Consider the following 16,261-nt stretch of genomic DNA (forward strand, 5'->3'; position numbering starts at 1 on the left):
CAAAACATAGCACTGTACCAGCTACTAGGAAGACAGTTAGCTCTATCCCAGCTGAAACCAGGACAGTATCCACCCCTTATTCTATACCATTGACATCATGCTCAGTTCCCATACCTTTAGTTACATCCTGATTAATCATCATCACCTTTCCAGTCCTTTGAGACATATGAACAATGATATATATATATACACACACAGAGATATTATTCCTTTAGTTCATGAGTTATGTTCATAAAACATTTTGTTGAGTTCAATTAGTTTCCGACTTCCGACTCATACCAGTCTGTCTGGGCAGGAGGAATGGTGCAAAGTCCTCTCAGTCGGTAGAGCAGAATTGGGCTTCAGTGCGGTGTGACGAGCAGCTGACATTGGACGTAGCAGGAGGATGGTGTGCACCGTTGGATTGTTGCATGCTGGAGTCAGTTCTGGTTCCATCACTATTGCGTTTTGCTCAGTTTTATCACAGTTCTTTCTTGCTATAGTACTATGGATATAGCATATAACAATTATAGTAATGATAACATACTGTGGCAGGGTTATATAGCAACTAATATCATACAGTTTAATTCTGCCTATTCTCACCTAAAATCCAATCCCCTTGAGGCACACATTGGACTTCCCCATCTTTTTGCATCACCCACCAAGTACACCCAGGCCCTTGAGCAAAAGCAATCCCACAAATGGGTTTACCTTTGGCTGAGGCAGGAGTAACCCAGACTGTCTTCCCGAACATATTTTTCATGTGCACTACAGGGACTTTATCCCCTTCTACAGTATGTAAGAATTCTGACTGGGCAGGGCCCCTCCGATTGGCAGATCCTCTGGTGTTGACTAACCAGGTGGCTTTTGCTAAATGTGTATCCCAATGTTTGAAAGTTCCACCCCCCATTGCTTTCAATGTAGTCTTTAACAGTCCATTGTATCGCTCTATTTTCCCAGAGGCTGGTGCATGATAGGGAATATGATACACCCACTCAATGCCATGCTCTTTGGCCCAGGTGTCTATGAGGTTGTTTCGGAAATGAGTCCCATTGTCTGACTCGATTCTTTCTGGGGTGCCATGTCGCCACAAGACCTGCTTCTCAAGGCCCAGGATAGTGTTCCGGGCAGTGGCATGGGGTACAGAATATGTTTCCAGCCACCCGGTGGTTGCTTCCACCATTGTCAGCACATAGCGCTTGCCTTGGCGAGTTTGTGGGAGTGTGATATAGTCAATCTGCCAGGCTTCCCCAAATTTCTATTTCAGCCATCGCCCTCCATACCACAGGGGCTTTAACCGCTTGGCTTGCTTAATTGCAGCACATGTTTCACATTCATGGATAACCTGTGCGATAGCGTCCATGGTCAAGTCCACCCCTCGATCTCGAGCCCATCTATATGTTGCATCTCTTCCCTGATGGCCTGAAGTATCATGGGCCCACCGAGCCATAAATAGCTCACCCTTATGTTGCCAGTCCAGGTCCACTTGAGCCACTTCAATCTTGGCAGCCCGATCCACTTTGTTGGTTGTTTCAATGTTCCTCAGTGGCCCGACCCTTGGGTACGTGAGCATCTACATGACATACTTTTACAACCAGATTCTCTAGCCAGGACGCAATATCTTGCCAGAGTGTGGCAGCCCAAATGGGTTTACCTCTGCGCTGCCAGTTTTTCTGCTTCCATTGCTGTAGCCACCCCCACAGGGCATTTGCCACCATCCATGAGTCAGTATAGAGATAGAGCACTGGCCACTTTTCTCTTTCAGCAATGTCTAACGCTAGCTGGATGGCTTTCACCTCTGCAAACTGACTCGATTCACCTTCTCCTTCAGCAGTTTCTGCGACTTGTCGTGTAGGACTCCATACAGCAGCCTTCCACCTTCGATGCTTTCCCACAATGCGACAGGACCCATCAGTGAACAGGGCATATTGCCTCTCATTTTCTGGCAGTTTATTATACAGCAGGGCTTCTTCAGCACGCGCCACCTCCTCCTCTGGTGACATTCTAAAATCTTTGCCTTCTGGCCAGTCCGTGATCACTTCTAAAATTCCTGGGCGACTGGGGTTTCCTATGCTAGCCCGTTGTGCAATAAGTGCGATCCACTTACTCCACGTGGCGTCAGTCGCGTGATGTGTAGAGGAGACCCTCCCTTTGAACATCCAGCCCAGCACTGGCAGTCGGGGTGCTAAGAGGAGCTGTGTCTCAGTACCAACCACTTCTGAGGCGGCTCGAACTCTTTCATACGCTGCCAGTATCTCTTTTTCAGTTGGAGTATAGCGAGCCTCAGATCCTCGATATCCTCGACTCCAAAACCCCAGGGGTCGGCCTCGGGTTTCCCCAGGTGCTTTCTGCCAGAGGCTCCAGGTAGGGCCAGTCACCCCAGCTGCAGTGTAGAGCAGATTTTTAACATCTTGTCCTGTCCGGACTGGTCCAAGAGCTACGGCATGAACAATCTCCCGTTTAATTTGTTCGAAGGCTTGTTGTTGTTCAGGGCCCCATTTAAAATCATTCTTCTTCCTGGTCACTTCATAGAGAGGGCTTACAATTTGACTGTAATTTGGAATACACATTCTCCAAAACCCCACGACACCTAAGAAGGCCTGTGTGTCCTTTTTATTAGTTGGGGGAGACATAGCTGCTATTTTGTTAATTACGTCCATTGGGATCTGACGACGTCCATCTTGCCATTTTATTCCCAAAAACTGGATCTCCTGCGCAGGTCCCTTGACCTTACTTTCCTTTATGGCGAAACCGGCTTTCAGAAGGATTTGGATTATTTTCTTCCCTTTCTCAAAGACTTCTTCTGCTGTGTTGCCCCATACAATGATGTCATCAATGTACTGCAGGTGTTCCGGAGCTTCACCTTTTTCCAGTGCAGTCTGGATTAGTCCATGGCAAATGGTGGGGCTGTGTTTCCACCCCTGGGGCAATCGATTCCAAGGGTACTGGACACCCCTCCAAGTAAAGGCAAATTGTGGACGACACTCTGCTGCCAGAGGGATTGAGAAAAATGCATTAGCAATGTCAATGGTGTCATACCATTTGGCTGCCTTTGACTCTAACTCGTATTGAAGTTCTAGCATATCTGGAACGGCAGCACTCAGCGGTGGGGTAACTTCATTCAGGCCGCGATAGTCAACGGTTAATCTCCATTCCCCATTAGACTTCCGCACTGGCCATATGGGACTATTAAAGGGTGAGCGACTTTTGCTGATCACTCCTTGGCTCTCCAGTTGGCGAATCAATTTGTGGATGGGAATCAGAGAGTCTCGGTTGGTGCGATATTGCCGCCGGTGCACCGTCGTGGTAGCAATTGGCACTTGTTGTTCTTCAACCTTCATCAACCCCACAGTCGAAGGGTCTTGAGAGAGACCAGGCAGGGTAGACAACTGTTCAGTTCCCTCCGTCTCCAAGGCAGCTATACCGAAAGCCCATCGATACCCCTTCGGGTCCTTAAAATACCCCCTCCTGAGATAGTCTATGCCAAGGATACACGGAGCCTCTGGACCAGTCACAATGGGGTGTTTTTGCCATTCATTCCCAGTTAGGCTTACTTCAGCTTCCAATACAGTTAACTCTTGGGATCCCCCTGTCACACCAGGAATACAGATGGATTCTGTCCCGTTATAACTTGATGGTATTAGAGTGCACTGTGCACCAGTGTCTACTAGAGCCTTATACTCCTGTGGGTCTGACGTGCCAGGCCATCGAATCCACACAGTCCAATAGACCCGGTTATCCCTTTCCTCCACCTGGCTGGAGGCAGGGCCCCTCTAATTCTGGTTAGAGTATTCAGTATTCACTTCTCGTAGAATTGGCTCAGAAGTCCCTTCAAGAGGATCGGAAATAAAGTCAGCCCTTCTACTCTGTTTGGAAACTGGAGCAGCATTTTTCCTGGTAGAATCCCCTTTTGTGGGGGTTTTTCCTTGCAGTTCACGTACCCGTGCATTTAGGACCGAGGTAGGTTTTCCGTCCCATTTCCTCATGTCCTCTCCCTGATCACATAGGTAAAACCACAGGGCACCTCGCGGTCTGTACCTTCTATATTCTCTCTCGGGCAGAAGACCGCTCACTCCTAATAGCTGAGACATTGGTCCTTACAGGTGGGGAATAGGACATATCCTTTTTGAATTGCTGGAAATCCTCGGACAGGTCCTCCACAGCTGAAATGCAGGCTTGTAGGGAGGAGGAGAGATTTTCTTCGTATTGACGCAGCTGGCGAGCCACTTCCTCCACTGTTGGTGCCTCTTCATCCTTCCAGGACATTACTGCCAATGCGTTGGCATAGGACGATGGTGCGCTCCGTACAAACTTCCGCCACATGGGTCGTGTGCATTGTACTTCGTCTGGGTCTTTGGGTAACTGTTGGTTGTCCGGGTCATGATGAATCGCCTCTAGCACGGCTAATTCCCTCAGATATTGAATACCTCTTTCCATGGTGGTCCACTTGCTTGATTGACATATAACATCTTCCTTAAAGGGGTACCTTTCCTTCACACTTGACAGGAGTCGCCTCCAGAGGCTGATGGCTTGTGTCCCTCTTCCAAGTGCCTTGTCAATGCCACCTTCCCTGGCAAGTGATCCCAGCTGCTTGGCTTCCCTACCTTCTAATTCCAAGCTATTAGCCCCATTGTCCCAGCATCGGAGGAGCCAGGTGATAATATGCTCACCTACACGGCGGCCAAACTCTTTTCGCAAATCCCGCAGCTCACTCAAGGATAGGGACCAGGTTATTACCTCTGGTTCTGCCTCTTCCTCCATTTGCCGTGATGACCCTGGATCATCTTCCTCCTTTGCTAAGCGAACTGATTTTTTTGTATATTTCCTTTTCTGTACGGGGGCAACCGATACTGGCCCAGGTTGGTCCTCTGGTTCAGTTGCAGTATCGCTCGCCGGGTTCTGGATAACCGCAGTGTCTGTCGCCAAGGTTTGGGTAGCAGCAGTGCTCCTTGCTAGGCCTGGAGGGGCCGCAGCGCCCATTGTTGAGGTTTGGGTGGCCGCGGTGGTCATCGTTTCGTTTTTAGGTCTAGAGACTTTCTCTTCCCTTTGAGGGTACTGAGTAGTGTCGAAGAGGGCTCGATAGGCATGGGCCAGGCCTCAGCATGTTGCAGTGATTTGTATCTCTCTGGAGCTGCTGGGGTGACAGCATACGTTTTCCAAATATTTTACTAGTTCTTCTGGATCCCGCACTTGTTCAGGGGTGAATTTCCAAAACACTGGAGGTGCCCACTTTTCTAGGTACTTGCCCATACTACCCCACACACCCTGCCACTCATAATTATCTAGCCTTGGGGCACATCTCTGGGTGATCTTCTTAAATAGCTGTTTAACCTTAAACGAGAGCTGAACCACATTCAGAAGTATGCTAATTCCTAGCAGTAGGGCTAGGACTGTGCTAGTCCCAACACCCCAGGAGTATTCAAATTTTCCAAAAATTCTCAAACACCATTGTAACTGGACTAAAGGAGAAAGGAGAGGGGAAGAAAGATACCCCACCCATAGACTGGTTTTCCATGGAGGAAAGGTAAATGGTATAATTATCAATAATTTCCCACAGGTGGCTCCTGCCATATAAAGGTGACAATGCTAAGTGCAAATACCAGATTAATCCCACAGCCGATGACTTTATCATACCATAAACCAGTGTTATACCACACATCAAAGCAAAAATCCACCTCCCACGGATGATAAGCAGTAGAAGAGGAACTATATACAGCAAGCGAGGTGATACATAATAGAGCTTTAAAAGCCAGAGCAACAACTCTAAGAACTCATAAATCAACATAATGAACGCTTGGAACAAATTTGTTTTAACAAGCTCTGGTCAGGTTTGTCGTTATCTCAACCCCTCGTGCCCCACGTTGGGCGCCAAAACGGACTGTCGTGGTTTAACCCCAGCCAGCAACTAAGTACCACGCAGCTGCTCACTCACTTCCCCCATCCACTGGGATGGGGAGGAAATCGGGAAAAAAGGTAAAACTTCTGGGTTGAGATAAGAACGGTTTAATAGAGCAGAAAAGAAGAAACTATAATGATAATGATAACACTAATAAAATGACAACAGTAGTAATAAAAGGATTGGAATGTACAAATGATGCACAGGGCAATAGCTCACCACCCGCCGACCGACACCCCGCCAGTCCCCGAGCAGCGATTCCCTGCCCCCCCCCCCCCCACCTCCCAGTTCCTAAACTAGATGGGACGTCACATGGTATGGAATACACCATTGGCCAGTTTGGGTCAGGTGCCTTGGTTGTGTCCTGTGCCAACTTCTTGTGCCCTGGCTGGGCATGAGAAGCTGAAAAATCCTTGACTGTAGTCTAAACACTACTGAGCAACAACTGAAAACATCAGTGTTAACATTCTTCGCATGCTGAACTCAAAACATAGTACTGTACCAGCTACTAGGAAGACAGTTAACTCTATCCCAGCTGAAACTAGGACAAGTCTCCACAAGGTTCTTTTTACACACTTACTTATATCTATAGGTTTAAGGCATGTAGTAAGAAATTGGAAGATGCAATGATAAGGTACTGCCAGAAGAGAGATCGAGATCATTGCAAGGTCATGATATTAGCAAGTATTTGTTAATTAAGTCTCCTGGCTGATGTGAGGAAATGATGCACATGTCACCTTTCAGAGGCAAGTGGGGGAAAAGGAATAGATCCCTGCAATCAAAACTAAAAAAAAGTTCTGTCTCAAAACCCAGTGATTTCTAAGTCTGACGGTGGGCATCAGACACCTGAAAATGTAATGTCCTTTGCAGGATCAGCACACCAGCCTCCATTAAACAAATGGACACATTTTGTAATGTAGCTAAACTCTGGAATTTTTGCCCATAGATTCTTAATGTAGTCTTCATGCTTGCATTACAGGACTATTCAGAAGGCACTGTCAGTTCCTTAGGAGTTGGAGTCCACAGTATCTAAGATATCTCATATTCTCTCCAGTTTGTAATGTAATTTTTCAGACCAGAGCAATCTGGTTATCTAAATATTAAAGTGCATCTATGTATGCTTATATATACTCAGAAAAGTCTACATTCTGCTCTCAGGCCACATTTACTACTGATGCTTTTATTACTCCTCAATGCAATGCAATATTAGCAATCGATTCTATTTTTTTCAATGTTCCTATGTTCACCATTATGGTAGGTCACCTTAACCCACCTCCTAAAGACCTTAAAACATGAAGGCTAGATAATCAATAGGAAATAAGCTGTGTAGTTCTCTTTAGCCTGATAACAAAGCTGAAGATTCCTCATTCCCTCATCTCCACTCTACCAGACACCCCAAATGTGTGCTTTCATGGAAGAAACTCCCACCCACAACACAGTAGTGACCTCCTACACACTTATAACTAAGCAACACACCTTCATCGGTGGGATGTATTCCACTGTACATATGAAACTGGAAACAATTTATAGGTATTCCTACTAATTCTCAACTTCTTGTGCACATCTCCTTGGCAGTCATATCCAAGATTGATTTCTTTGCAGTGTTAGTCTATAGTTCTAAAGACTCTAATCATGTTACTACAGTGCATATGGATGTACATTGCATTCATACATGCAAAAAACCCCAACTCCACAGACCAAGATTCCTTTCCCCAAAACCAATTAGTATTAACGCTTGATTGGAAATAAAAATCTTGCAAATATTACTTTGGAACATGAGTGATGAAGTCTCCTTTCTAGGACACTTTTAGCTTAAGAGTTTTCACAAAAGGGCCTAATTCATTAAATCTGAACACATGTCTAGCTTCTACTTGCCACATAGAAAAAAGAAATCTTTGACAGAATGATATTATGTGAAAAATAATTGTAAAGAAAACAGAAGTCAATAAATAAATTAAATTATTGGTACGGTACAAGGTATACCTTGATTTTCCTAAACACAGTAAAAAAACCTTCAAAGTTTTAATGCTGTTACAAAGTGTTTTGGGTTTGCATGGCAAGGTTTTGGTAGCAGGGGGGGTCTACAGGGGTGGCTTCTGTGAGAAGATGCCAAAAGCTTCCCCCATGTCTGACAGAGCCAGTGCCAGCTGGCTCCAAGACAAACCCACCACTGGCCAAGGCCGAGCCAATCAGTGACGGTGGTAGCACCTCTGTGATAACATATTTTAAAAGGGAAAAAAGTTGCTGTGGCACAGAAACTCCAGCCAGAGAGAGGAGTGAGAACATGTAAGAGAAACAACCCTGCAGACACCAAGGTCAGTGAAGAAGGAGGGGGAGGAGGTGCTCCAGGCCCTGGAGCAGAGATTCCCCTGCAGCCCATGGTGAAGACCATGGTGAGTCAGGCTGTCCCTCTGCAGCCCATGGAGGTCCACGGTGGAACAGATATCTACCTGCAGCCTGTGGAGGACCCCATGCCAGAGCAGGTGGATGTGCCCAAAGGAGGCTGTGACCCCATGGGGAGCCCGTGCTGGAGCATGTTCCTGGCAGGACCTGTGGACCCATGGAGAAAGGAGCCCATGTTGGAGCAGGTTTTCTGGCAGGACTTGTGACCCCACAGGGGATCCACGCTGGAGCAGTGTGCTCCTGAAGGACTGTACGCTGTGGAAGGGACCCATGCTGGAGCAGTTTGTGAAGAACTGCAGCCTGTGGGAAGGACCCACGTTGGAGAAGAGCCTAGGGATGGCTAGATCCACTCTTAGTCCCAGACTTGGTCAATGGTTTTATGTCTAAATGGACAAGGTGTAGGGATTATGAAAAAGGAGAGAGAAAGGCAGAGAGAGAAAGAGGAAAAGAAAAAAGAAAGTTTTCACCGGTCCTGGGTCCAGCATTGGTTCAGCCAGCCTAGACATCCAGTTCTGGAGGGTGCGTGCAGGGGTCCTCGTGTCGGCGTCTTTTGTAGCCCAGTTCCCACTTTTTCTCACATCAATCACACCCCTCTTGGTCTTCTGCACACCGCCTGTAAGGACTTATGTGACTCTCGATCTTGTGCTCAGGCGCCATTGGGGGGTGGTTGTCACGAAGGGTCCCTCGGACGGCCATGAGCCCCTTCCTCAAATAAACTTTGTATGGCCTCTGGCCATATATGGTGAGCTGCCCTCTCAGAACACAGAACTGCGCATCCTCTGGCATGTGGGGCATGCCCTCTGCACCCTGATGCTAACCAGTTTCTCACCTACAGTTCATTGTTAGGCAGAACTTGCCCTGCCACAATGTTTGAGACATTAACTCTTTCAGCCTCTCATAGATGGGAGCTCATCCTGGAAATTGTCAAGCAAATTTGACTTCAACAGTCCTTGCCTCCATAATATAAATTATATTTTCCCCTTTTACAATATGTTCCATTTGAACACTTCACAGCATTTTGCACTCTGTTCTTACAACATTGCACTTATCTAACAACATGGGCATCTCAAGCTGATATGGTAACAGAGAGCATTAGGGTCCAGGCTGAGCAAAGCCTTGCCTTTTGACAGAGTTGTTTCCTTCTGAAGCTCAGGAGTGTTACAGATCTTTCATATGCCTGTGCAAAATGTCCATCTCCATTACTGCAGCTGCTTATCTGTGTCCTTTCCTGGCCCTTGCTATGCTACAAGAAGTACCAGAAGGCAGCTTGGGAGGGAAGGATTCAGAAGAGGACTATATGGTTGCCGCTTTCATTTTTGAAACTTGAGAGCTGAATCAGCAGGAGCAGGAGCAGGGAATCGCAGATCTTAGTTGACAGCATCCTAATAAAGGCAAAGCAGTCAGTCAAGACAAGGCTAAGAGTTTTCCATTTCTAATGTTTTCTGTGGTTGCAATTCCCTGTTGAGAGGGGCAAGTCAGAAGAACATAGTTTTGCAATATATGTCTGTTCTGCTCAATGGCATTTCAGTATTTCATAGAATCATATAATATATCAAGTTGGAAGGGACCCATAAGGGTCATCAAGTCCAACTCCCTGCTCTTCACAGGACTACCTAAAACTAAACCATATGACTAAGACCATCATCCAGACGCTCCTTGAACTCTGATAGGCCTCATGCCGTGACTACTTCCCTGGGGAGCCTGTTCCAGTGACTAACCACCCTCTCAGTGAAGAACCTTTTCCTAATGTTCAATCTGAACTTCCCCTGATGCAGCTTCATACCATTTCCAAGTGTCCTATCACTGGTCACCAGAGAGAGGAGATCAACACCTCCCCCCTGCTGCCCCTCTTGAGGAAGTTGTAGACTGTGATGAGGTCTCCCCTCAGCCTTCTCTTCTCCAAGCTGAACAAACCAAGTGACCTCAGCTGCTACTCATAAGTCTTGCCCTCGAGATCTTTCAACATTTTGGTCGCCCTCCTTGGGACACACTCTAATAGTTTGATGTCTTTCTTATATTGAGGTGCCCAAAACTGCACACAGTACTCAAGGTGGGGCCACACCAGTGCAGCATAGAGTGGGACAATCACCTCCCTCGACCGGCTAGCTGTGCTGTGCTTGATGCACCCCAGGACATGGTTGGCCCTTTTGGGTGCCAGATCATGCTGTTGACTCATATTCAACTTGCCATCAACCCAAACGCTCAGATGTCTTTCCACAGGGCTGCTTTCCAGCCTCTTGTCCCCCAATTTGTATGTATAACCAGGATTACCTCATCCCAGGTGCAGAATCCAGCACTTGCTCTTGTTAAATTTCATATGGTTGGCGATTGCCCAGCTCTGTAGCCTTTCCAGATCTCTCTGTAAGGCCTCTCTACCCTCGAGGGAGTCCACATCTCCTCCTAGTTTAGTATCATTGGCAAACTTACTTAATGTACTTAATGTACATTTGACTCCTGCATCCAGATAATTTCTAAAAACATTAAAGAGCACTGGCACTAAAATTGAGCCCTGGGGAACCCCACTGGTGACAGTGTATCAGATATGGATTAACTTCCTTTGATCAAATGTCAACAGAAGTGCAATCTACAACCCTGCAAAGAGACTTTGATGACCCTGTTATTATTATTATCTGAACCTGTCAACTGTTTTTAGAAATTGTAGCTTTGTTTGCTCTGGGATTTTGCATTTGAGTTATATTATTACTGGTCATATACTAACCCATAAGAATTGTTATATGATGAGACCTTAAAGAATGAAAGATTATGAGGGGTATGTGGCTCTAAGGCCTATAAGATACTGCCTGGTAATTGGATTGGCACCTGTACATTAGGATGGGTTGGGTTTTTTCCTTGGCATTTCAATACATCCAGACCTCTTCTGGAATGATGGGCACAATTTACCCCAGCGTACCAAACAAAGTATAAAATGTTCTGTGCAAAATCCACTTGTTAAATATTTGACAAACTGTCTTTCACCAGCTTGCAAGAACATTCCTCCCCTGGCTACGAGTATCAGAATTATAAAGGGCTATCGCAAATATATCTACTATAATGGAAGACATGACATTTTCAGCTTTACAGTTAGAGATAAAACAAGCATCTCGGGTTGTCCTGCAAAACAGAATGGCATTAAATTATGTGCTTGTCACTCAAGAAAGGTACATGTATACTGGTTAACACCACTTGCTGTACATATGCAGACCGAAATCAGAAAATAGAAATGAACATACACAACATCTGAGATAAACTTCAGATACTGCATGAAATACCTAGAGAAAAACCTTTTTGACTGAAGTGGGTGGCTCCCAGACATGAAAGGATGGTTAGGAAAAACTGCTTAAGACAACACTGAAGTACAATTTGTTGGGATTATTAACTTTGGTGGTTATGTATGTATTAGTTCAATTGATCTTATGTTGTAGCCAGTCGATATGTGAAAGGATAGAACAAGGCATAACACAAGCAGAGGCCAGAACAATAAGGCTGAATATGTTTGAGGATAAGGAAGAAGAGAAAGAAGTGCTTGAACTATAAATGATTATAAAACTTAGAGGCAAGAACAGATGATGGGACAGCACAGACCATGAGGTGATCGATCCTGGGCTGCCAGGAGTCATGAGCAGGGCATCTATGGCCCTTCTACCGTACTCTAGATCTTTAAGAGCAAGAGCCTCCTTATCTGAAGGTGCCTGAAATTAACTTGTAAACAAATGAAGAAAGCAACTGTGGTGGGTTGACCCTGGTTGGATGCCAGGTGCCCACCAAAGCCGCTCTATCAATCCCCCTCCTCAGCTGTACGGGGGAGAGAAAATATAACAAAAGGCTCGTGGGTCAAGATAAGGACAGTTTAATAAAGTGATAGCAAAGGTCACGCGTGAAAGCAAGGAAAAAACAAATAATGTTATTCTCTACTTCCCATCAGCAGGCGATGTCTGGCCACTTCCCGGGAAGCAGGGCTTCAGTACGCGTAGTGGTTGCTCCGGAAGACAAAATGCCCCCCTTCCATCTCCCTTCACTTAGCTTTTATATCTGAGCTGACGTCATATGGTATGGAATATCTGTTTGGTTAGTTTAGGTCAGCTGTCCTGGTTATGTCCCCTCCCAAGATCTTGCCCTGCCCCAGCCTGCCATTGAGGGGAGGGCAAAAATGTTGGCGACAGCCTTGATGCTGTGCCAGCACTGCTCAGCAGTAGCCAAAACATTGGTGTGCTATCAACACCTTTCTAGCTACTGATGCAGAGCACAGCACTATGAGGGCTGCTATGGGGAGTATTAACTCCATCTCAGCCAGACCCAATACAGTCTCCACCCCTTATTCCATACCATTTGTGTCCTGCTCAGGTCCCACATAATTTAATACAGATATGTTCTAACCATACTATTGTATTTAATTCTCATTACTGAAATCCCTTCTTACCAACACTTACAACTGAAACTACGTACTTATACCACTTTTATACCCAACGTACAGATTTATACATTCTTATTAATTACTATCCCCTGTCCTTTAAGAGGTAGATATTCCGTGGGCTTCTTCCACTCCTCCAGATGTTCACACACAGGTTATGACTTGGGCCCCATCCATCAAGATGAGTGGTCAGGACAGGAGAAGCACTATGTTTGATCGTTGGGCACCAACACCGGCTTGGTTTGGGTCACCGATGCACTTGTCTGGTTCCTTGCGAAGTTCACTCCTCTGCAGTTCAGGTCATTCCTGCTACATTACTTCCTGCAACATACAACTCACATCACAGATTATTTTTCCCCCAAGGTTAAATGTCCTTGAGGCACACACTGGGTCTCCCCATCCTTCCGCATTACCCACCAAGTACACCCAGGTCCCTGAGCAAAGACAATCCCACGAATGGGTTTGCCTTTTCCCATGGGAGGTGCAATCCACACTGCCTTCCCCAGCCACTTCCCCATGTGCACCACGGGGACCTTATCTCCTCCTACAGTATGTAGGGGTTTTGTTTGGGCAGGACCAGGACGGTTAGCAGATCCTCTGGTGTTAGCTAGCCAAGTGGCTTCTGCTAAATTTGTATCCCAGTGCTTCCATGTCCCATTGCCTAGTGTTCTCAACACAGTCTTCAACAGTCCATTATATCTCTCAATTTTTCCAGATGCTTGCGGGTGATAGGGTATGTGGTACACCCACTCAATGCCATGTTTCTTTGCCCAGGAGCTTATGAGGTTATTTTGGAAATGAGTCCCATTGTCTGATTCAATTCTTTCTGGGGTACCGTGTCGCCATAAAATTTGCCTTTCAAGGCCTAAGATGGTGTTTCGGTCAGTGGCATGGTTTACAGGATATGTTTCTAGCCAACCAGTAGTTGCTTCCACCATGGTGAGTATGTAGCGCTTGCCTTGGCGTGTTCGTGGCAGTGGTCCAATGTAGTCAATTTGCCAGGCCTCACCATATCGAAAGCCCAGCCACTGCCCTCTGTTCCAGGGAGACTTTACTCTGGTGGCTCGTCTGATTGCAGCACATGTTTCACATTCATGAGTGACCTGTGTGATGGCCTCCATGGTCAGGTCCACCCCTCGATCACGAGCCCACCTATATGTTGCATCTCTCCCGAGATGTCCCGATGTCTCATGGGCCCATCGAGCTACAAATAGCTCACCCTTACGCTCCCAGTCCAGGTCCATCTGACCTATTTCTATTTTGGCAGCCTTGTCTACCTGTTCATTATTTCGATGTTCTTCAGTAGCATGGCTTTTTGGCACATGAGCATCTACATGACATACCTTTAGAGTCATGTGTTCTACATGGGCAGCAATGTCCTGCCACAATGCTGCTGCCCAGATGGGTTTACCCCTGCGTTGCCAATTGGTCTTCTTCCACTGCTGTAGCCACCCCCATAGGGCATTAGCCACCATCCAGGAGTCGGTATGGAGGTAGAGTACCAGCCACTTTTCTCGTTCAGCAATGTCTAGGGCTAGTTGGATGTCTTTCACTTCTGCAAACTGACTTGACTTGCCTTCTCCTTCAGTGGCCTCAACGACTTGTCATGTGGGACTCCACACAGCAGCTTTCCACTTCCGATGGTTCCCTACCACACGACAGGATCCATCAGTAAACAAAGCATAACGCCTTTAGTCTTCTGATAACTCATTATATGGTGGTGCCTCTTGGGCACGAGTCACCTCCTCAGGTGATGCTCCAAAATCTCTGCCTTCTGGCCATTCCATGATCTCTTCCAGAATTCCTGGGAGGTTAGATTTCCCCAGTCGAGCCCGTTGCGTGATCAATGCTATCCACTTACTCCATGTAGCGCTGGTTGTATGATGTGTAGAGGGGATGTTTCCTTTGAACATCCAGTGTAGCACGGGCAATCGTGGTGCCAAGAGGAGATATGCTTATGTACCAACAACTTGGTATGCTGCTAGTATCTCTTTTTCAGTCGGGGTGTAGTGAGCTTCTGATCCTCAGTACCCCCGACTCCAAAACCCTAATGGTTGACCTCGGGTTTCCCCTGGTGTTTTCTGCCAGAGGCTCCAGGTGAGACCACGCTCCCCAGCTGCAGTGTAAAGTACATTTTGTACATCTGGTCCTGTCCAGACAGGCCCAAGAGCTACTGCACGAGCTATTTCCTGTCTGATATGCTCAAAGGCTTGTTGTTGTTCAGGGCCCCATTCAAAATAGTTCTTTTTCCGCGTTACTCGATAGAGAGGGCTCACAAGCTGACTATAACCTGGAATATGCATTCTCCAGAACCCCACAAGGCCTAGGAAAGCTTGTGTTTCTTTCTTGTTAGCTGGTGGAGACATAGTTGCTATCTTGTTAACCACATCCATAGGGACATGACAGCATCCATCCTGCCATTTTATTCCCAAGAACTGAATCTTCTCTGCAGGTCCCTTGACCTTACTTTTCTTTATGGCAAAACCAGCTTTCAGAAGAATCTGAATTATTCTTTTTCCCTTCTCAAACACTTCTTCTGCCTCGTTGCCCCACACGACGATGTCATCTATGTATTGTAAATGTTCAGGGGCATCGCCTTGTTCCAGTGCCGTTTGGATTAATCCGTGACAAATGGTAGGGCTCTGCTTCCACCCCTGGGGCAGCCGATTCCAGGTGTATTGGACACCTCTCCATGTGAAAGCAAACTGTGGCCTGCACTCTGCTGCCAAAGGAATGGAGAAAAATGCATTGGCAATATCAATTGTAGCATACCGTGTGGCTGCCTTTGATGCCAGTTCATATTGGAGCTCTAACATGTCTGGTACAGCAGCACTCAGTGGTGGTGTCACTTCATTCAGGCCGCGATCATCTACTGTTAACCTCCACCCTCCATCAGACTTTTGCACTGGCCATATAGGACTATTAAAAGGTGAATGAGTCTTGCTGATGACTCCTTGGCTCTCTAGGTGATGAATCAGCTCATGGATGGGAGCCAGAGAGTCTCGGTTTGTGCGATATTGCCGACGGTGCACCATCCTGGTAGCGATTGGCACCTGCTGTTCTTCATCTTGCAGCAATCCCACAGTGAAGGGATCTTCCGAGAGGCCAGGCAGGGTAGATAGCTGTTTGATCTCTGCATTTACAGTGGCTACACCAAAAGCCCATCGGTACCCCTTTGGGTCCTTGAAGTACCCTCTCTTGAGGTAGTTTATGCCAAGGATACAAGGGGCCTCTGGGCTGGTCACAATGGGGTGCTTTTCCCACTTGTCTCCTGTCAAGCTCACTTCAGCCTCCAATATAGTCAATTCTTGGCATCCCCCTGTCACTCCAGAGATCCAGATGGATTCTGTGCCCCTGTACCCTGATGGCACTAGCGTACTCTGTGCACCAGTGTCTACCAAAGCCTTATACTTCTGTGGGTCTGATGTGCCAGGCCATCGAATCCACACAGTCCAGTATATCCGATCATCCCTTTCCTTCTCCTGGCCGAAGGCAGGGACCCTCTATTGCTGTTCCTCATCAGAGTATTCACTGTCCAATCCTTGCGGTACCAGACCAGAAGTCCCCTCACCAGA

The 16,261-nt window shown here is 46.7% G+C and overlaps 2 protein-coding genes across 4 annotated transcripts in view; one reads left to right on the plus strand and one right to left on the minus strand.

The window, feature by feature from the left end:
• LOC126035469 (uncharacterized) overlaps positions 1-5,671 on the minus strand; it is a 340,981-nt gene extending 335,310 nt beyond the window's left edge. The window contains exon 1 of the mRNA XM_049794095.1: positions 5,655-5,671. The gene's annotated coding sequence lies outside the window, so the exon portion shown is untranslated. The remainder of the gene's footprint in view (positions 1-5,654) is intronic.
• Positions 1-16,261, plus strand: part of LOC126035464 (uncharacterized) — a 440,127-nt gene that overhangs the window by 365,674 nt on the left and 58,192 nt on the right. The window lies entirely within an intron of this gene.

This window comes from Accipiter gentilis, chromosome W (assembly GCF_929443795.1).
Source record: "Accipiter gentilis chromosome W, bAccGen1.1, whole genome shotgun sequence".
Classification (NCBI taxonomy): domain Eukaryota; kingdom Metazoa; phylum Chordata; class Aves; order Accipitriformes; family Accipitridae; genus Astur; species Astur gentilis.